This window comes from Molossus molossus, unplaced genomic scaffold, assembly GCF_014108415.1.
Source record: "Molossus molossus isolate mMolMol1 unplaced genomic scaffold, mMolMol1.p scaffold_m16_p_10, whole genome shotgun sequence".
Classification (NCBI taxonomy): domain Eukaryota; kingdom Metazoa; phylum Chordata; class Mammalia; order Chiroptera; family Molossidae; genus Molossus; species Molossus molossus.
This window is the reverse complement of record NW_023425345.1, coordinates 61,025,697-61,049,441: the sequence shown is the minus strand read 5'-3', so window position 1 is coordinate 61,049,441 and position 23,745 is coordinate 61,025,697.

Genomic DNA, 23,745 nt, shown 5'->3' with positions numbered 1-23,745 from the left:
CAATGGATTTTTAAATATATTTTTCTTCTTTATTATATTTTTTCTCATCACAATTTATCCCCCCATCCCCTCTTCGACCTCCACTCCTCCCCCTCCTCCCTACAATCACCAAATCACAACTCCCCCCTTCTCCCGCTCTGAAAGGGAGCAGAGGAAAAACCAGAATGGCATGTGGAGTAGAGAAGGGTTTGTTGTTATTTGTTTGGCGGTTTGTTTTTAAAGATGGTAGAAATTACAGAGTATTTACTTTAAGACATATAACTTTTTAATTAAAAGCCTTAATTTTGGCTTCAGGGTTAGGGTCAGATCATAAGAGTAAAAGCAAAATTAATCAGGAAGCTATTGCAAGAATGCAGGGAGACCATGATAGGGGTTTGGACTACAACGTGTACAGTGGAGAGGAGATGGTGAATTCAGAGGGAGAGTTGAGAAGACTTGCTGAGCAGGATGTGGAAATCAGGAAAAGGAGGAATCAAGGATGATCAAGTTTCTTTCTGGAGCAGTGAGAGTCGGGAGGGGCCATTTAGTAAGATGGAAAAATATTGGGAGAGTAACAAGTATTGTTGGGAGTATAAGAGTTTTCTTTTTGAGTTGCTGAGTTTGAAATTTTAATTGCCATCTTCTTAGGAGAAATACTTTGAAGTAGAAGTGCTAAATCAAAGTGTTAATTTTTAATATATATTTCTGACCTAAACCCTCTACCAGTATTTGATATTGTCTATTTCCCTGCATTCTGGTCAACTATGACTATTACCAATCTATTTAATTACTGCCTATCTAATGGGCAAAATGATATTTCATTGTTTTTGATGTCTGACTATTGTTAACACCAGTTTATACTTTGTTTTTTCATTTAGTTTTGATTTTTTGGTGGGAGAGTAGAATCCCTTATTGTGATATGTGTGTATATATGTGATTGTCTCTTTGTATCCTTCAGTAATTTTCTTTCTTTAAAAAAATGTTTCTATTGATTTTTTTAGAGAAAGAGGAATAAAGAGAGAGATAGAAACATCAGTGTGAGAGAGGAACATCAATTGGCAGCCTCCTGCACGCCCCCTACTGGGGATCAAGCCCGCAACCCTGGCATGTGCCCTGGCCAGGAATAAAACTGGTACCTCTCACTCCATGGGATGATGCTCAATCCACTGAGCCACACCTGCTGGGCAACCTTCAGTAATTTTCATTTTCTTATTGATTTATGAGTTATTTGTATGTTAGAAACAATAATTATTTACCAAATATATTACAACTTTTCATTTGGGTTGTTATTTATTAGAAAGTCTTATTTGCGGTGTTACTTTTGTAATATGAGAGTTTATAATGTGTATAGAGTCAAAACAACCCATCTTTTCTATTTCAAGTTCTTGCTTTAGGGTTCCGTGTATGCAACCCAGATATCAGCTTTCCTTTCAGAATGAAGTAAGATTTGTATAATCCTTTCTTCATGTCCCACGGGTAAGCTTCCTAAAGCATCTGCAAATTTCTCATGGCTTATATGTCATGGTATTTTCTGACTTCCTGCCACACTCAATTTTGACTTTATACCCATCTGATATTCTCACTCTCTTTCTTTTTTTTCAAAATTTTTTTGTTCTACGTCAACTTATTCATCATTCCTTGACTCCCTCAAAAGCCATTCATTCACACAAGAGACTGTCCCTTATTTATTTTCCAAAGGCTCAATCAATGCACCAGCTACTGAATACCTCTCTGCCAAAATAACATGCCATTATAATGTGTTCAGAATGTCTATATATGCTTGGGTCTAATTCTAGACTCTTAATTTATTCCATTTGATCTTACAGACGCAAATATGGTTTGAATCACGGTAACTTTATTATTATTTATGAACTTATTTAACACATTTACTGACTACCTACTATGTGCCAATCTCTGTTGTAGATATAAAGAACACAATAGTACACAAGACAAACATGATTTCTTTCCTGTGGAGTTTAAATTCTATTGGGAATTTACTGATAATGAACAAAGAATCATATGTTTTGAAAATTAAAAATACCCGACTTTAATTGTGAAGAAACAAATAATTAGGGTGACGTGCTAGTATGTCCAAGGTCTGCTTTATAGAGGAAGGTCAGGAAAGGGTTCTGAGGATGTGATATTAAACCTGTGAAGAAGAATGAGAATGCCCTAACCCTGTGGATTGTCCCACTGAGGCAGAGATGAGGCTAAGGCAGAGATGCTGAGGCAGGACTTCAGTCATGTGAATTGAGGTGACCTTCTACTTGGGAGCTCTTATATTCTTTCACCTTGAATTTCCATTTCTTCAAGAGGAGATGTAATTACTTTTGCCATATTCAGCATTTTTCAAATCAGAAATCTAACTCTAGCATAACACATTAAAAAAAGTTTCATTTTCCAATTATTTTGCTGTTTTCTTCAGGCATACTAATTAGCTATATACTAGATTTCTGTTGCTTGTAATTCATATCTATCATTTTCTCTTTAATTTTTTTTCTCATTGTCCCTTTCCTCTTTATTTCTGTGTGGCTTCCTCAAGCCTGTCTTCTACAATATGGATTTCGTTCTCTCTACTTTTTTTTTGTTTTTCATCGCTTCAAATGTTATGTTGAAATTTTCCAATGATGTTTGTTTCCTTTACTTTCTGAGCTTTTCTTTGCCAGGTCTTTTTTCATCTTATTACTATTATTATTTTTGGTTATATCATTTTATCTTTGGTCTTTTGTTTTATATAGCTCTTGATATTTCTACTTTCCTTTAGAGGTCAAATTAGTTATTTTCTTAAATGCTTCTTTTCTTGTCTGAATAATTTCTTCCTCATTGTGTCCCTTCTCTAACATTTTTATGCCATGTTTTTATTTTTTCTTCTTTTGGGGACAGAATTTTTGCATAAATTCCATGTCTGTTCTTATATTTTTCTCTGTCATTTATTCCTTAGTTGAGGGACATTCTCTCTGGTTATTGTTGGCCAAGTCTTATTGGCCACCCTCCCTGGTTCTCTGACTCCCATTTGCATATTTCTCCTAGGAATTAAAGCAGAAGTCCAGATCAGTAGGGGCTCTCACAGTGTGCTCTACAAACCAGCATCATCAGCATCATCTGGGAACTTATTATATATGCAGATGCTTGGACCTCTACCAGAGACCTCTGTGATGAAACTTCCAGGGGTGGGGCCCAGCAATCTGTATTTAAGAAGACCTCCAGAAGAACAACATAGTGATTAGCTATTTATATAACTGATCAAGTGTGATGTAAGTCTAGTACCAATCTGATACCATACATAGTTATTACAATATCATTGACTATATCCTCATGACTATTTTTATTACTGCTAATTTGTACATTTTAAACTCTTCACCTTTTCTACCACAAACTAGTGTAATATTGTTTGTCAACTCTAATTGAAAAATTAACAGAATTATTAAAATATAAAAGAATTAAAATCAGGATCTCAAAATAGAAAAAAAAAAAAAAAAGGAAGAAGCAGCAGCCCTTTGGGTTATTCTGAGGCATACAAAGACTGAGAACCACTGGTTTAGATGTGTTTTCTTTCTCCAGTGGCTCCTATCCTATTTATGTTCATGTCACATTTCTAAATGCTAGAATTTGGGGGCAATATATTTGAAATGTATTGCACTGTTCCCTTGGTAGTGTTTAGTGCTATATTGCTGTTTGAGGAGAACTGTTTACTGTCTGGCATTCTTTCTTATATACTTAACATCAGATTTTTTTTGGTTTGTTTTATTTAGTAAATACAAAATTATTTTTGGTTCCTCTCATCTCTCATTTATTGTACCTTTTATATCTCATTAGCTGCAAGCTGAACCTGTGTTGTATGACCTGCTCATCTCAGTTGCTGGTCGACATTGCTATGAATAGTATGTGTTTTCGCCCAGCTGGTGTGGCTCAGTGGTTGAGCGTCGACCCACGCACCAAGAGGTCATCGGTTCAATTCCTGGTCAGGGCACATGCCCAGGTTGTGGGTCTGATCCCCAGTGTGGGGCATGCAGGAGGCAGCCAATCGATGTTCTCTCTCATTGATGTTTTTATCTACTTCCCCCTCTCTTTTCCTCTCTAAATATCAACAAAGAAAAAAAATAGTATGTATTCTCAGTTGCAGCAAATAAATTTTTTTTAAGTCCTCACCTGAAGATATTTTTTTTAATGTATCTTCAGATAGAGTGGGAAGGAGGAGAGAGAGGAAAAGAGAAAGAGAGAGAGGAAACATCAATGTGAGAGAGACATGTCACTGGCTGCCTCCTGCATGGCCCTGACCAGGGCCAGGACAAACTGCAGTCAAGGTACGTGCCCTTGACTGGAATCAAACCTGCGACCCTTTGGTTGGAGGGCCGACACTCTAACCACTGAGCAAAACTGACCAGGATGCAAATAAGATCTTTTAACACTGATCCAAATTTGGAGAGGCAGTTGTGCATCAGTATTCTGTTATACACATATAAGGCCAATGGTTTATATTATCTGTCTAGCTCTACTGATTTTTGTGATGGGTACAGCGCAAACTGGGGCTGTGCCCTGATATGTTAAGCTTTGTTCTGGATTGTTTATGAATGAATTAGAACTTTTGTATTAAAAAGGTTAGACTTGTGGATATAAAAACATATCCTGCTCTGTGGTTTCGTTCACCTATTTAACAATGAATTGGCTTTATGAACACAGATGACGATACTTTGAAAGGTTGGAGACGGGACCAGGGAGGAGGGTGTCAATGGGAGGAAAAGGAGAAACATCTGTAACAAAAGTAAATAAATAAATTAATTAAAAAAGAATGAATTGGCTTTAATGGAAAAATAAAAAAATTTGAACATTAAGTGAAAAGCCATATAAAAACACAAGCAATATATTATGATTACTATGAAAACAAGAATGAATTGGCTAATTTGATGTAATGTTAAATTAAAAAGAACCCCCATAAAGATGGATTATAAAGGAATTTGGAAAAACTTCTGAGGCTGATGGATATGTTCATTATCTTGATGTGTGAGTGTTTTCATGGGTGTGTACATATATCAAACTTGGATTGCACACTTTATATATATATACACTATACTGCACATCAATTATACCTCAGTAAAGCTATTAAGACACCAAGGGTTTTTATAACCCTCTCAGTATGGTTTGCCTTGTAGTATAGTTTGTGGATGTGGATCATTGGTTCTAACTTTGACTCTTTGTAGATTTTACCTGTCTTCCCACCAATCATGGGGCAGAGTAAAAATAAAGCATGATGTGGTGACTTTTGTAGACCTATCTTGATTTTAAAGTGTTTCTGATACAAGGTGTAAAGAGGAGCTACAGATGATAATGGCGAACTCAGCATCCTCCCTAAGATTTTTCTGGTATGCTAAAACCACATTCTCAGGTCACCAGAAATCAGTTTCAGATGTGATTTGTTTCATCAACCAGATGTTGTTGCATGAGACTAATTTAAAAATGTATATAAACAAGAGAGGCGGAGTGTGGGGGTTGTGGGAGAAGTCACATGGTTCAGGGGCCAACATATGATGTAGTGACCTGCTAACATGGCAGAGGATTTCCTAATCAGCTTCCTGTCACAGTGTGGTGCCACTGTGTTCTTAGTGTGTCAGTGTGTCCTGCGGTGGCAGGGTTCCCAGTCATGTCGGAGTTAGTATGGTTTTGCAGTCAGCAATAATACAGATTGACTCCTGATTTATTACCTTCCTGCAGTGGTGATGGTCATTTTCTCAATCACAGCAGAAGCAGAGTGGTTCTAAGGGTCAGGAGTTGGTCCTGGGAGATTAGCCTGAAGCCTGCTTCTCCAGCCCTTCAGAACTTACGGGAACATACTTTCTACTTAAACCAGTTCAAGTGGATTCTGTTGTGTGTAACTGAGACCCAAGTGATAGAGTAATTAGTACCAGAAGTGGTTATGGGCAATAAACATCAGAGAAATTAGACTTGATTTTGTTTAAAGGCAACTTCAGCACAGAGTGAGCAGTTACTTACATTATCACCTCTGGTCATCCACTGTGATAGACCATTATGGGGACACGAGAAAAAAAGGGTCCTAGGAGTGGGTTGGTTTTTCTCTGAATTATGCTGGTAAGCTAAAAGAAAGAAAGAAATAGGCTCAATATTTTAAATTCTCAGCTCTAGGAACCATCTGAGAATTAAGAAATTTTTACAACTATCCTTAAAGACTCTCATCTTTTGCAGCCTCAAGACTAATTTACATGGAAATCAGATGGAAAGTCTGATGCTGCAGGTTGTTGAATTATAAGGTAACTCAAATTTATAGTTTTGCCATTTATTTTTCACAAAATTGAAAACATTGCCTTAGAAAAAGTTAGACCTCATTATTGAAATAATATCATTTAGGAGAACTTGGATAAATCTACATGCTGGAACCTCACCAAGTCTCCCTTGTGCATCGAAGCAGCTTCTTTCTTGCCTGATGATGTTTATCTTGTCTTTCTTGGAGTCTTTATAACCACCTTTTCTAAGACAGTTCCCTTGCCAGGAGAAGACAGTTCTCTACTTGTAGCACCTTCACTACCCTTATTGTTTCCACACGATAGCCAGATCAGATCATGGCATGTCCTAGGGAGCAACTGTGACATCAAGCCTAGAGAAAAAGACTTATAAACTAAAAGAGTTAAATGATTGTGCTAATATATTTATAACAGCAGAAAACTGTAGATTATCTGTGGAAAATGGATTTTGAAGATAATAGCCCAATGTTTTGATTGGGAGGGGGAAGGGCGTGATTTATTGATGTGGATGCAATTACCAGAAACTTGGGACTCAATGTGTAGTTTGAGCATCTGAGAGTGTTTCTGTTTGGTCTGATGGCTGACCGAGTCCTTAGTTGTGACTTAGGCTAAATGACATTGAGATGTTAGAAATTCATAGTGTCATGAAGAAGAAGAAATTCAAGTTTTAAGGAAGTAAGAATTTTAGAATGGGTATAACATATGTGATCAAGTCAACTGCCCCATAATTGTGTCTCTCAAGAGTATGCTCTGTGGTGATGGGGGATAGTCATGGCTGTCCTTTATAGTTTGGAAGTGAGGACAGAACACACTACCATTCAATCAGAATCCCAACTTTAGTGGGAATGATAGAATTTTATGTAGCAGAGGCCAGTGTGGCACTAACCATGCCAGAAAAGCTGAACATATTTAATCTCAGTAGGCAGAGTGGTTTGATGGCAGACTTTTTTTATTTTTTATTTTTAATTCTCACCTGTGGATATTTTTCCATTGATTTTCAGATAGTGTGGGAGTGAGGGAGGGAGGGAGTGGGAGAGAGAGAAACATTGATGTGAGAGAGATACAGCGATTGGTTGCCTCCTGCACTACCCAGGGCCAGAGATTGAACTGCAACCGAGGCAGGTGCTCTTGACTGGAATCAAACTTTTGACTTTTTGGTCTGCAGGCCGATGCTCTAACTGCTGAGCCGAACTGGCCAGGGTTGATAGCAGACATTTTTAATGGTGACTTATTGATCTTGGGGCCCTAGGAATGAAATAGATGGACAGCTCACTAAAAACTCAAGGTCTGGGAACAAGGCCTGACGTGAGACATCATGATAATCATGGCCTCCCTACAAATTCCCAGACCTAAGTCAGTACACAGATCCAGAGTCTCTTGAGTGAAAGAAAATCATTGTTCGTTCTCCCTGAGACTTTGGATTCCTTCTTCTTCTTCTTCTTCTTCTTTTTTTTTAGTGCAAGGGATTTTTGGCATCTTTACTTTATTCATTATGGGCCACCATTAAATTCAAATTTTCAGTCAACCAATGATCAGTATCCTTGAAGAAAGACTAACAAAACATCACACGTACATACTGTAAATCTTCTTCCCACTGCTGATTACAAAGTACCAATGTATGGGGTAAAGGAAAATGCCAGACCTTTCAGTGATTATTGATACTGGTCCTGAAATAATATAAATTCATAGGGACCCAGTTGCCACTATGATCAGAATGGGGGCTTATAGGTTCTAGTGATAAATGGAGTTTTGACCCATGTCCATTGCGGGGTATTTTTGATAGGTCCATGTATATATACTGTGATTATTTTTCCATTTTCTGAATATAGAATTTATTAAATATACTGTATATATCTTAAATCAACTAGCAGAATCCACACATGCTATTAAAGTATGTTTATAGGTGGTTCCTCATGGTATGTGACCTAAGCTGGAAGTGGACTGACTGTTGAATTAAAGCTTTGCAGAACATACAATGATACCGTCTAATGGTCTAGAATGAAAGATAACTGTCATACATACATTTTGATTCATGGGCAACAATTAATGGCTAATGGGTTGGGTAGCCTCCAAGACTGGAGGATTTTGGACAAGGAAGTCTGAGGAAGAGGTAAGTAGATGGACCTCTCAGATGGACCCAGAAACTGAGTCATATGTGCTTTATGACTGCTTTCCAAAAGATTTCACTTTGAGACCAGGTACTCAAAATCAAGTGAACGAAGTGGTTACCCAGTACATGAAAGATGAAGTGTTTCTCTAGCCACTCCAGTGTTCTTTCACTGCGTTCATGAGCAGAATGACTCTGGTGGCACAGGTGAAGGTTATATATCAGCTCAATAACATGAATTTTCCTCCACTATAGTTGATATGACTACATATTAACTTAGTGTTCAGACTTCCAGAAATAGGATAATGCCTAGGTGGCTAAGTGATAGATCATATTAAGTTTCTTCCATTATGGGAAGAGTAGTGACTTTTTTCACTGGAGAGGGATTACCTTATCTAGATTTGGATTTACCTTCTCTAATTACTATGTTTCTGCCAGCAAATATCTGAGGACTCAGGATATAGCTTATTTATGGTATCATACACAATATTTTTTGATCAAAGAACTAATAGCCAACTGTAAAGCATCAGGTTCAAACTTATAGATTTGCTGGTAATATCTACCCAGAAACAGTTTCTCTTATCAAATGGTGGAATGGACCATTGAAGACTCAGTTATGGCAGCATCTTATAACACCTTGTGAGGAGTGCTATCTTACAGATGTGGTGTTTACTCTGAACCACTGACCAATAGATTTCTCCCGTAGCTGGAATACACAGGGTCTAAAAACAAAGTGAGAGCCTTGGTAATGGCGTCTCTTACTATAACACCAATGTAACAGCAAATGACCTACTTACAAAATTTTCCTTCTCATTGCTGAAGTTTTGGCTCTGCTGGTTTAGAATTCTAAGTATCTGAGAGGGGATTACTTCCTTTAGGGGATAGATACAGCTGGCCATTTTAGGAAAAAGAGACTAACCTGTTTTGGTTGACATAATTGATCCTAATTATCAATGGGGAAATAGAGAAAGAAGTGTGTCTGGAACCCCAGCAATCCTCTCGAATGTCTCCTGTGACATCTCGTCTACGGCTGGGGAACTGCAGCAGACAGGCACGTGTGTTTGGAAATATAACTATGAAAAGTAGGTTGTATATGGTTGCTAAGTATATAGAAAGTAGCTTTGTAAACAAATATTCCAATCTTCTAGAAACAAAGGCTGAGAAAAAAACAAACAAACAAAAAACAATAAAAAACACATTTCCTGGGCTCCCTTGCAGCTAAGGTTCTGGACATCATTTAGATTACATCAGTCAGAAGCATTTTTAAAATACACTGTGTACTAGTTAGTCACATTGGTAGGGAAGCAGGATGTGGAGCATTCACTTTGCTTATATAGATAGAAGATGACAGACGTTGTGTGGTTCTGGGATCATCTGCTAAAGCTCCTATATTTATTTAGAATGTGGCTCCCTGATTCAGCAGGTTGTTACAGAAGCAGCTTTCCTGATCATAGCAGAGGCAGTGTGGCTTTGGGAGCTGTTCAGATTCAATCCTGCTTCTCCAGACCTTCCAACATTTTGTAATTACTTAATTTTCTTCAAATCCTATTCCGCTTTAACTAACAAGAGTGAATTTTATTGTCTGCAATTGAACCCTGTCTAATACACAGCTTCCTTCCAATTTGAAGATATAAGTAGGATGTTTTTTCCAGAAAAAATTTCCATTTGCTTCCAGCCATGCTGTACTATTCTCTTGAGAAGGTGAATTATGTACATTACTGGCAACTTTTAATTTAGTTCAAATTTAGTTGATAGTTCTCAAATGTGCTCTAAGCTTAGAACTCTTATTTACAGGGTTGTTAAGAGTTGCTTTACTATTTTTATTTTTTTGAAAATTACTTCCAATAGAAAATAAGAGATCTTTAATACATTGTTATATTAAAAATCTTGGTTTGAGTTATTCTAAAGTTATTTTAATTTCAAGCTCAGTTCACATTCTGTTGCTCAAGCTGGCAAGCTATAATCATGTCTTCCTTATCTATTTGGGGATTCCTTGAAATAGGAGAACAAAATATGTCTAAGTCTAAAGATATCCTCTAAGTAATGTCAATAGGACAGACTTTTTCCTTTTTTAAATAGGCCTATGTGTTCAATTTTATAAACCAGGGACAGTCCCAGTTTCTTAACCTTGGCTGCACACGGAATAATCTGGGAAGCTTCTAAGAACTAATGCAAGAACCGCACCTCAGACAAACTGAATGTTCTCTTAGAGTACTTTTTTTTTTTGGTTAATCCTCACCCTAGGATATTTTTCCATTGATTTTTTTAGATAGAGTAGAAGGAAGGGAGGGAGAAAGAGAAACATTCATGCGAGAGAGACACATGATTGGCTACCCCCCCCCACAACCCTCCCTGGGGCCAGGGATCAAACCTGCAACCCAGGTATGTGCCCCTGACCTGGAATTGAACCCATGATCCTTTGATCTGCGGGTCAACACTCTAACTGCTGAGCCAAACTGGCCAGGGTAGGGTATATATTTTTTAAAACCTCCCCCAGATTATTGTATTGGTCTTCCAAGACTGCCATGAAAAAATACCATGGCTTAAACAACAGAAATTTATTTTTGCACAGTTCTGGAGGCTAGAAGGGTACGAACCAGGTGCCATCAGCTTGGGTTTTGGAGTGGCTTCTCTTTCCTGGCTTGTAGATGGCCACCTTCTCGCTATGCCCTCCCTCAGCCTCTTCTCTGTGTGCTGTGGGGAGAAAGTGAGCTCTTCCTCTTCTTATAAGGACAGTAGTCCCATCTGATTAGGGCCCCACTGTGTGACTTCACTCAACCTTAATTACCTTCTTAAAGGCTTATCTCTAAATACAGTCACGTTGTGGGCTGGGGCTTAAACATATGAATTTTGGGGGGAACCCAATTCAGTTTTTAACAATGATGACTGACAATCACTGGTTTAGTAGAATGTTTTCATTTTGGCGGCTAGATTTTAGGAAATAAGAAAAAGCAGACAAGTCACCATGATGTGCCTGGTTTAGTCGATGTGGCAACTTCTGCTGGGTAGAACAGAAAGCAATAGCACTAACAAGAGAAAGGAATGGGGTGGGGCAGGAGCTAGTCAACCACTTCGTCTCAGCAGGACAGCAGGCTGCAGTTCAAGCTGGCATGGTATCCCAGAGTGGGTTACAGTGCGGAGACCTGTCAAATGCTGGAGTCTCAACGTCATGAACCCTGAAGAGAGTAACAAGAATATGAGAACCAGGGTTCAATTGTCGTGACAGGGGCAGTGGGAAAAGGATGTGTTGTCCTGTAAACTTGTTTTTGACCTTGTCTGAAAACTGGAAAGTGAGTCTTAAGGTCTCAAGAGCCAACCAGGGCTTACACCGCACAGTCAGAGAGAAAGCTTACAGAAGGCTGGATCTATCCCCATGGTTACTTGTTGTGGGACCAGCTGACTACTGTTAAATGTCATCTGTTGGTGGAGTGAGGAATTCTTTATGGCTCGCATTGCTCTGGTATCTAGAGAAGCTGTTCTCAAACTTTAGGATTGCCTGGAGGGGTTATTCAAACATGGATTGCTTGGCCTCATCCCCAAAGTTTCTGATTCAGTAGGTCTGGGGTGGGGCTCAAGAATTTGCATTTGTAACAAATTTTCATTCAGGTGCTGTTGGTGCTGCTTGTTTGGAGGCCACTTTGAAATCCGGTCTTATTTGCACATAATCAATATAGTATGATGTGAACTATTTCTTCCTTTCTTTCTTTTTTTTAATCCTCACCCAAGGACATTTTTTGATATTTTGTTCAGATAGAGTGAGAGGGAGAGAGAGAGAGAGAAACATTGACGTGAAAGGGACACATCAAGTGGTTGCCACCCACACGACCCAACCAGGGCCGCGGACAAACTGCAACCGAGGTACGTGCCCTTAGCGGGAACCAAACCCGGGTCTCTCCGGACCGCAGGCCGATGCTCTAACCGCTGAGCCAAACCGGCCAGGGCTGAATTATTTCTTTCATGGTCTCTATACTCAAATACCCAATAACTAATACTCAAATAATTAATTCACCTATTAATTATTAGAAATATGTTTTAAGCATCCCAGTGCCATTTTAAAATTATTATTCTGGTGTCACAACTGGGCTGAATAAGGTAGGGTGGAAATGATATGACCTTGTGGCCAGAGAGACCGAAAACTGACACAAAGCTATGAGAGGTGGGTGTGAACTGACAACGGGTAGAAAGGTGTATGTCATTCAGATGCTCACCCGCTATCGGTTTAACTGACATTACAGAGAGATGGTGCGACGTCCCATGATACAGAATTCATATAAGGAAAAAGATATAAGTATGAGTTTAACTAAATAGGAAAGTACCCAAACCCAGAGCGCAGGACACCCTGACAATAGTCTTCCCAGAACTCTCCTTTAATGGGCCACTTCTTACCCGATTCACATTATTCCTGTACGTGTGGCTGTTTTACTACAGCAACCGTATAACCCGGGGTCAAACTGAGGTGATCCAATGCTTCAGTGGGATTTAAAAGCCACTTTTTATCATGAAATAATTGTAAACCCAAAGAGTTGTAAGAACAGTATGAAAACTCCCATATATCTTTTGTACCCATCATGCAGATTCAGCAATTGTTGCCATTTTGCTACATTTGCTTCTTCTTTCTCTCTGTACACAGGCTGCACACATTATTTTTTCCTCAACTGTTTGTAAGTTGCTGACATTACACACTTTTGTCCTCAATTGCTTCCATATGTATTTCCTAAGAACAAAGATATTCTTAATTATAGACAGAAGGAGTGCAAAATGGCCCAACAGTTCTCTTATACCAGTATGCAAGTCCTTTTGTAATGTGGTTTAGATGCCCCTCCCATCAAGAGGGGAAATCTGTTTCTTCACTCCTTAAATCTGGGCTTAGCCATGTGACTTGCCTTCGACACGGGGTATTAAGCATTGATGCAAGCAGAGGCTTGAAAAGTGCCTGTGCTTTGGGGCTTGCCCTCTCTTCATGCTGGGAACCTTTCTGCCGCAGCGTGGACGCGGGGCGAGGCTGCTGGAGGATGAGAGACACACAGCTGTCATCTTGGTTTACATCAACCCAAGTGCCGTTAGTGTGAGTGAGGCGATGTCGACCACACAGCTCCAGCAAACCAGCTCAGACTACAAGAACTACCCAGCCAACCCACAGAACCATGAGAAGGAATACATATTTATGGCATTAAGCTATTAAGTTTTAAGGTGGTTTGTTGCACAGCAACAGAGTAAAGTAACTGAACACAGGAAATTGAATAGTAATATGATATTATTGTCTAATCCATATTCAAAATTGTAAAATTTTCTTAAAAATTTTTATAGCCTTTTTTCCCCCTTCCCAATCCATTTTCTAATCTAGGATTATGCACTATAATTAGCTGTCATCTCTCTCTCTTTTTAAACTTTCACAACATTTTACTATTATTTTTGATATGTAAAGAGGTGTTTATAATTAATGTATACAACTTGATGATTTTGGAGATAAGTGTATACATTCTGAGGCTATCACCACAATCTGTGTCATAAACCTGTCTATTGTCCTGCCTACATATTATTATATTACTATTATTATTATTATTTTTGTGATAAGAACACTTACCTACCCTCTTAAGAAATATTTCTTGCTTTAATAATTTTATTGAAATAAAGCTATGTCAATAGCTTTAGAGAGATAAAGCATGTCACTATTTTACTTTCTCTCATTAGTAAATTAAAATGTTTACATGTATTTAAAATTTTTCAATTACAGTTTACATTCAATATTATTCTGTATTAGTTTCAGACTCATAGCATAGTGGCTAAAAATCATGTACTTAACAGAGTGGCCTCTTGGGAAATTTTGAAGTATACAATATGGTATTGCTAACTATCATGTTGTACAGTAGGTCTCTAGGATTTATTTATGCTGTATAACCAAAACTTTCTTCTCATAGACTAATACATCTGCTTTCCCCTCCCCTCAGCTCCTGGCAAGCACCATTCCAGTCTCTTCTTTCAAGAGTTTGTTGTATTTTTTAAATACTCACCTGAGATTATTTTTTCCATTGCTTTTTTTTATCCTGACCCAAGGACATTTTCCCATTTTTATTCAGATAGAGTAGGAAGGAGAGAGAGAGAGAGGGAAACATCAATGTGAAAGGGACACATCTAGTGGCTGCCACCCACATGTCCCAACCAGGGCCGGGGACAAACTGCAACCAAGGTACATGCCCTTAGTGGGAACCGAACCCTTTCTGGACTGCAGACTGACGCTCTAACCGCTGAGCCAAACCAGCCAGGGCATTTCCATTGTTTTTTAGAGAGAGTAGAAGGGAAGGGTGTGTGATGAGGGGGTGGAGGAGAGAGAGAGAGAGAGAGAGAGAAACATCAGTGTGAGGGAGATGCATCAATGGATTGCCTCCCACGCAACCCTGGGGATCAAACTTGTAACCCAGGTATGTGCCCTTGACCAGGAATCTGACCCAAGACTCTTCAGTGCACAGGCTGATGCTCTAACCACTGAGAAACACCAACCAGGATGAGTTTGACTATTTTAGGTTCATTGTATAAGTTGTACCGTAGTATTTGCCCTTCTGTGTCTGGCTTATTTCACTTAGCATATTCTCCAGGTTCACAGATGTTGCAAATGGTAGGGTTTTTTCTTTTTAAAGGGTGAATAGTATTCTATTGTATGTATATTCCACATTTTCTTTATCCATTCATCCACTGATGAACAGTTAGGTTGCTTCCATGTCTTGGCTATTGTAAATAAAGCTACAATGAACATGGGAGTGTAGATATCTCTTTGAGATCCTGCCTTCTGTTCCTTTGGACATATAGCCAGAAGTGGGATTTTTATATCTTATGATACTCCTATTTTTAGTTATCTGGGGAACATCCATACTATTTTCCGTAGTGGCTATACCAATTTACATTCCTACCAACAGTATATAAGGGTTCCCTTTTCTCTATATCTCTGCCAATATGTGTTATTTTTTTCTTTATCCTTTTTTGATAATAGCTCTCTTAACAAATGTGGGGGGATTTCTTATTGTGGTTTTGATTTACATTTCCTTAATAATTAGTGATGTTGAGTAACTTTTGATACACTTGTTAGCTATTTGTATGATTCTTTGAAGAAATGTCTATTCAGTTCCTTTGGCCATTTTAAATTGAGTTATCATATGTCCTGATTTTAAAATATATTACAAAGCTACAGTAATTAAAATAGTATGGTACAGGCATAAAAACAGACCTATAGAACCATGAAACACAATAACAGAGTCCAAAATTAAACCCATACATATAAGGTTAATTGATCTTTTATAAGAGTGCCAAGAAAACACTGTGGGAAAAGGATAGTCACTGAAGCAAGTGGCGTTGAGAAAAACAGATATCCACTCGCAGAAAAATGAAATCGAACAATTAGCTTACACCATCCCCCAAAGTCAACTCAAAAATCAACTCCAAACATAACCAATCCAATTTAACCAGGATATGGGATATATATGAATAAAACTGTGTGGTAATTCTGTCACATTAAAGGATAGTGACTGGTTTGGTACTGACTGTTGCACCACCCAGGCATTTATTGGATGTTGTGTGAATAGAACTCAGTGGCTGTGTGGCACATATATTTGGCCATAGCTTCCATTTGGGTGGTTGGGTTGCTACACCCTGGTTTTCCCTGGGCACAGGGGAGAGAGCCCCACAGTAACAAAAATTGTCAACCACCCTCTCCTCAAGGCCAGATGGGCATGTTTTGTTTTCCACTTGTACAATTGTTTGGGTGCAGTCTTTGTTCCCCTCATTGGCCTACAGGACATTATATTACACATAGAAGGCCTTTCTAAATTCACCCAATTAGCCTTAAGTGATAGCCAGCAAAGCTCGTTTTTACTGAACACTGAAATATTTCTAATGAGAAAAGCTTTCTTCCAAAATAGAATGGCCTTGGACATTATCACGGCCTCGCAAAGAGGCACCTGTGCCATTATTCAAACAAAATGTTGTGTCTTCATACTTGATGTGTCTGCTAATATATTGTCTTTATTAAATTATACGAGGGCACAAGTGGATGCCCTGAGTCATCTAACCCCCAGCCTAGGCGATGTAATAAATCCGTGGTTCAGATCATGGGGCTCTTGGTGGAAGAAATGGGGAATCATTATCTTAATCTGTGTTTTCTCTTGCATGTGCTTTTTTGTTGCTATGGTATCTGCCTCCAAGGTAGCCAGATAGTCACACAAAATGAGTGACCTCTATGCTAGTGAAACCCCTTGCTGACACTCAGGGCATATTGCAAAACAGGGGGGCATATGAAATTGTAAGAGCCAATCACAAGGTATGGAGTGTTGGAGGAGGTCATTGAGAGAATATGATGGCTGAATGACCCACACATTGGACCAGGCCATCAGAGGTTCCTCACGCCCTCTCCTCTTCTTGGAATGTACACTCTGCCCAGTGTTTCCACAGAGGGGGGCCCTTTCAAGGATGCAGCCCTGAGAAAGTAAGATGTTGTTGAGACCACCTGGATGGTATATGACCACCCAGGTAAGGCTTTACACAAACTGTGAATATTCTAGCAGGCACTGCCTATTTTGTGGCTGCCCACTACAAGCCTTGTATGTAACTTTCCTTTTTCTTAAAACTGTCGTCTACCAATCGGGAATAGCCTGCCTCTTTCTTTGGCATCCAGATTCAGATTTCACCTGGGAAGCTGCTGAGGGTATGGACATCAGAATGTTGCCTATCATAGTGTCCTGGGTCTGGCCAAAATTGCTGGTCCTTTATATGATTCTCACCTGCTTAGTTTGGAAGTGGCTGGCCTGAGGCAGGTCTGACCTTGGGCTGAGTGGCTCTCTGTGGGTGAAGCAGATCCTAACAGGGAAGGCAGTTGGAGGCTGTCTGCTGATCATCCTCCCCACGTCTGGGCAGCAAGTGCTTTTGGGAAACTCCTCTGTGTCTACCACACCAACATACTAAAAAAGTGAGTGATATGTATTTCTCTGAGTTAACATATGCTCTTCTCAGTTAGTTAAAACTAATAGTGTACATTAATGTGGTAGTATTTTTTCCCTAAAAAGCTATTATTAAATTTATGATGCACACATAGCCAATGCCATTGCAGAATGGGGAAAATACAGCAATTGATTGAGTCGTTAAATGAAAAGTGGTCGTTAACTTGTTTGAAAATTTCCTGTCCTATTCCATCTATTTCATAGACTAGGAAAAAACCTTGAAAACTTTACTTTCAAAAGAGTTACTTCTCTCATTCAAAGGAAATGATAGTAGAAAAACCAAAATAATCATTTGATATTTTGATATCAAGGTTCCTGTGGATTTATTTAAAAGAGCAAGTTGAATAATACCTTACAGAGAGGCAGAAAGCATGCAAGAAGAACAAGATAAATAATGGAAAATAAAAAGTTTTTTTTTTTTTTCCAATGGTAAGGAAGCTGGGGCTGTCCAATACATCACGGAGACAAGTGAGCGGTGATCACAATAAAAGATATTCTGGGAATGGATATCCCCACAATTCAAGTGACTGGCCTCAGTCCAGGTCTTTATTTCTAGGTCTTAAACATGATATGTGTCTGAGCATCACCAAAGGTATTTTTTTTTATTGGAAATTGCTATAACTAAGGACAGATATGATTGGAATTTGGAAGGCAGCATTTATCATTGCTAAATTGGATTGCTTATATTTATAGTTCTTTCAAAAGTACCAAACATGGAAAGTTTCCACTTGCAACAATTCTACAATATTATATGTTAGCTCCAAAAATATGAGAATGTGGTGCTTTTGAGACTTGATTTTATAAAGACAGTTTGGCGAATATACGTTGTGCCTAGAAATCTGATACCAAGAGGCTGCATCAGTTTGGGTCGTTCAGTGGCACGTACCTGGGAATGGGCTTGAGAAAATGAAATAAACAGTGGCAGTAAAAATGCTCAGACTGCAGGCTGGTAAACTATGACCAACAAGAACAAAATTATGAAATGTCTATAAAAATTATCCAAGGTAAATATACGTAATAAATTCTACAAATGTGGAATAAAGACTAAATGCCAAAATGTTTTCTACAAAACTGGGTTTATAGAATGCTACAGTGTAGGCTGAGACAATGAAAATATTTTTTATTTTTAAAAAAAATGTGTATTTTATACAGCGTAGCTGCTTGAAAGCTGTTGAACTGTGTTCCTAAAATGTCTAAAATGCTAAACTATCATTAAAATCTGTATATTTTTATTAACCAACAATCATGACTTCTAGGGCTATGAAAACAAAATGAACAAATACAAGTGAATATTCAGAACTGTGTTCTAACCTGACTTCATCATGGTTTTTATTTTTTATTTTTTTTATCCTCACCCAAGGACAATTTTGTATTTATCTTTAGATAGAACTGGAGGGAGAAAGGGAGGAAGAGAGAGAGAGAAACATTGATGTGAGAAAGACACATTGACCAACCAGACACATTGACCATCTGGGGCCGGGGACAAACTGCAACCGAGGTATGTGTCTTTAGTGGGAACCGAACCAGGGTCTCTCTGGTCCATGGGCCGGCGCTTCAACCACTGAGCCAAACCGGCCAGGGCTTTATCATGAATTTGATCAAAGCTTCAAGACACACCCAGCAGTTATTGCGCGTGGAAAGGCCCCATTGCCTTATTTTGCGGAGAAAAACAAAGATGCTTTCAAGAGATAAGTCTGGGGGCTATATTTGCCAAATATATAAATGAAAAGTGTTAAATAGTTTCTTGAAGATCATTTCTACATAATTTCAGAAAATGAGCAATTTGTATAATGTCAAGCACCATTAATTGAAATGTGCCCTTGTTTTGATAAATTTGCCTTATGTACTTGATCTAGAAGCTTTTTTGATGATGTAGTCCATGCTTCTAGGTTGAAAAATACATGTGAGGAGTATTTATTTTGACTCAGTTTAGCAGCATGGTGCTTTCAGTAGAATATTGTACTGTGTATCAGGAAATTCAGACTCAGGTACTGAATTATGGGATAACATACATTCACAAACAATAATATTTATAATAATAATAATAACAGCATTGATAATATCAAGCCCCAAATTTAAAATGCCAAAAGAAATAATGGCAATAAACATACTAGTTTAGAACTATAAAAACTGATTAAAAAAAAAACAAACTTGCTCAATGGACCAGACATTTTATTCCCTAAAACTAATAATATAAAGGTACCTATGTTTATAACTGTTCTAAACAGAAACATCTCAAAATTAGTGTAGCCTGTGGGTTTGACACAAGGTTTGATGAGAGATGGAAATTGAGGAATATCAAAATAGTTATTTTGCTAAGTGGAATAGTTTCAGAAGGGCTAATGGGAAATATTATGGAGAATCTATCACACTTAGATATCAGTTAAAATGTTACTACTTCCTGCTCCTTGTCATACACCAGATATTTCTAAGCCTAATAGAAGATAATACAATGTATTTGGCCAGTAGAGTTAAATTGACTTGAGAACAGATTTCTCTGAACTGCAAAAACAAATATAATTATACATCCAGGCCAAGACATAGCAAGATGTTTCTTTAAAATAAACAAAGAAATAGCTTGGAGACAATCATGAAAAATTGACTACAGTGGCAATATCCACCCGCTGAAGATATATAGAAGCCACAATTTGAAAGGTTCCCAAATGTCACGGAAACAATATGGCCTTGAGAAGAGATAAATCAGACAGATGGAAACATGCAAATGTCACCTATTGGAAATCTGAACAGGAGGTGACTGATGTAATAAAAGCAGCTTGTAATCAGGAAACTCAGGCCCTGACTTACGGCAGATTACTGGTACAAGAATTTCATGACAACACCTCGAAATGTTGCAGGTTGTACTGTGAATAAATCAGAGGAAGACTGAATGTAATAAGACTTGAAAACAAGTGACAATCGTAAATAACACCATTTTGAAGTCACTACAATTTAGATCAGTAACATTTTACTTACTTTCTGTAAACCATTCCCATGAATCTGAACAAATAAATAAACAAATGATTATAGATTTTATTTGCCTCCAGGTACTTCATTTTCCAGCCAACCTCCCTCCCTCCCACACACCTTTACTTTTCCCTGGTCCCTGTCATTGCTAATGCTCTCTGCTTTTTATGGAATCCCTACTTCCCCATTTCTACACATCCAAATCTTACCTTGACCTGCTGTCTCCATGAAGCCAGTTCTGACCATCCCTAGTCAGATACGATCTCTTCCTTATCTGAAACTTTAGAGTCGTAACTCACTTATGACTTTTGCTTTTGACCTCATATTATAGCTCTTATGTACTTATACTATTTCCTTATTAAAATATAATTTCCTCTAGGGAAGAGTTTAATCTGAATCATTCTTATGTTCTCCGCAGCAGCTAACAGTATCTTGTATATACAGTAAGTATTTGTTAAATGAATAAACAAACCATGTTCTAATTTCCAAAACAATTAATAAACTAAGAAATATGATTGAGTCTCCTCATAATTATTCTAGTTCTTTGCAGGATTTATGAAGGTAGAGGTAGTCTCTGCCATTCGTTGCTTTGCATCACAAGTTGTGCTACCCATTTGGCAAGCACATGGTAGCTCATTAATATTACCTAATATTCATGCCTCCATTATGAAGTTTATTTCATCTGTTATTAGCTTTAGCCTGTGCATCAGGGTACTAAGTTGTATCTTTTTTTTTCAATCCTCACCTAAAGATATGTTTTGCTGATTTGTTTTTAGATAGAGAGGAAGGGAGAGAGAGAGGGTGAGGGAGAGAGAGAGAGAGACATTAATCTGTTGCCTCCCATACCTGCCCTTACAGGGGATTGAATCTGCATCCTAGGTATGTGCCCTGACCAGGAATTGAACCAGCAACTTTTTGTGCATGGGATGACACCCAACCAACTGAGCTGCATTGGCCAGGTTGTTTTTACTTTTTCAAAAAATGAGTTTTATTTTTATGTCGTAGTTAAAATTTTAAGGCTAGTTTGCAATTTACATAGTTTTGGGTCAAATAGAACATGTGGAAACATTTGTGCATATTATTATTTTTTGAACATTGAATAGTTGGCAACACTTTAATATTAGAAAAATTCCCATTAACCCTCACTTCCCCCACCCCTGATTTCTGACTTTTCTTGAAATATCAGATCTGACAATACCCTGTCTCCATTTTTTTTTTTTCAGAGCAACAATCTGCTGGATTCAGACGTGGACATGGAATGTTTTCCAGTTTTGGACTGTTCCTACCAGGTCCCTATCACTCATTTATATTCTTTATTTGGCCATTTTAGATCTCTGAATTTATTATTTTTATTTTAAAGCTTCTTTTGAAAAGATAGGATGTAGCAGAGACTGCTTACTTGCATTAAAATAGATTTCTCTGTCCTGTGCATGGAGCTAGACTATTTTTCTTAGCCAACTTTACAGTTAAGTGTGGCCATGAGACTGAGTTTAGCCAATGAATGGAGAAGTAATATGTTTTCAGCCTACTCCATGCAGACTTCTCCACTGTCTTCCTCCTTTGGATGGCTGGATGCAGACGGACATGGGACCTGTGTATTGGCAGAGACACAAAGCTGAAGGAGCACGTCCTTCAACGACTGTCTGTAGGAGAGCTGAGCTCCTGGCTGCTGTGGCCCTAAGTGTTATGTGAGCAAGAAATACATTTTAAAAAGGTTTCTAAGCTTTAATTAAACCGGAGAGATTGAAAAGTATATTGACACTTTTCTCAGAATTGTATTGCAAGTTCCAGTTTTTTATCTTGCAATTGTAGGAGTCTAGTATAGGTTCATGGTTTGAAGTAGAACATGATCAAACCTTATTTATTTAGGTCTTTTTGTTATGGCAGGTAGCCTACCCTAAATAACCCAGCATGCTAATGATTTGGTAACTGTTCATGGCATCGGATCCATGAGCCAACAAATGTCAAGCAGGCAGAAGACAAGTGAGAATCAATGATGATGGTGCTATTGGGTCTGAGTGTCTGGAATGCAGGAACTAGTAGATACAATGTGTTAAGAGAAAAGGATTTTGGAGAGAAATATTGGGTCATCCCTGAGAAGTCCTATCATTAGCATCAACAACAAACCTTTATTGAGCACCTGGTTTAGTGATGTGAGTTCATCTCTTAGGCCAGTAGAACAGTTGTGAATTCTCTGCTAGTTTTATTAAAATGTGTTGAGAGAAAAAGAAAATCTCAGTTTCAACTAACATGAGCAGGCTCTTCGAGAGCCCTGGGCTAGCCACACCATTTCACTTATGTATTTCTCAATTACTAGATTGCAAGTAGAATTAATTCAAATTAAGTTTTTGATGTTTATTATAGTTTACATATTCGTTTTAGGTCAAATTTTGGGACTATTAAATTAATTATTTATCTAGGTATGACTTAGAATTATGTGTTTGTATGCTCATAATATATTGGTCCTAGCCTCATTGTTGTGTAGACCATTATACCCATTTATAATATTTGAAACATAGTTTTAATTGACCAGAAACTGGTATTTATAATAATCTTTGAATTGTTTATCAGGGCAGGCCTCTGTGAGGAGAGGCCTGGACGTTTCTTGCTGCTCTGCCTGTGACTGTACAGGTAACTTCAACTTTGACTATAAAGACAAAGAAACCAATTCATTTTGACCTTCGATGCATTATACCTGGCTGGAATGTACTTGATGGCACACAACCCCACATGTAAGATTATTTTTATAGTTTGATTAATGGTAGTCCATTTTATAACATAAAGTGTCAAGAACACATTGCAATAAAAGGAGAGAATACCTGGAATCTTTTAAATGTGGAGTTTGGATGGAAAGATCTGTCTGTCGAACTGAGAACCATCCTGTTACTGATTTATTATGTAGAATTTATTCAATAATAACAGCTGCAGGGGGCAAATGCTATTTTAGTGTCATGGAATGTTATAATTCAAAGAGACCATTGACTCTTGGTGGGTCTACCCAACTTACTAGCCTTCTTTGGAGTTTGCCCCATGGCTTTTGCTGAAGAGGTAGAACTAGGCTCCGTTTACCTTATCCCTTTGGCCATAACTAAAGTTAACTGTCCACAATAGGAACAGAGAGTTGATTTAAACTGAACCAATCAAATTAGTTCACTGTCTTCTGTTTGAACCAAGAGCTGTAGGGACTGAGGTAGACAATTAGTGGCTTTGGCACAGTTTATAGTTAGGAAATGAATGGGTCAAGTAATTACACTAAAAAAGAGACTTCGGGCTTAGATAGGCATCAAAATATTAGCTTCGTTATTAGTAAATCCGAGTTGGAAAATAACACCTGGACCCAAGACTAAAATGGGCTAGCTTTCTATTCTTTACTCCCTAGTTAACGTGTCCAGAAAGAGCAGCTAGAATTCTGTAACTACTGCCCTCTGGAAGGGGATGACCGAGTGAGCATTCTGTA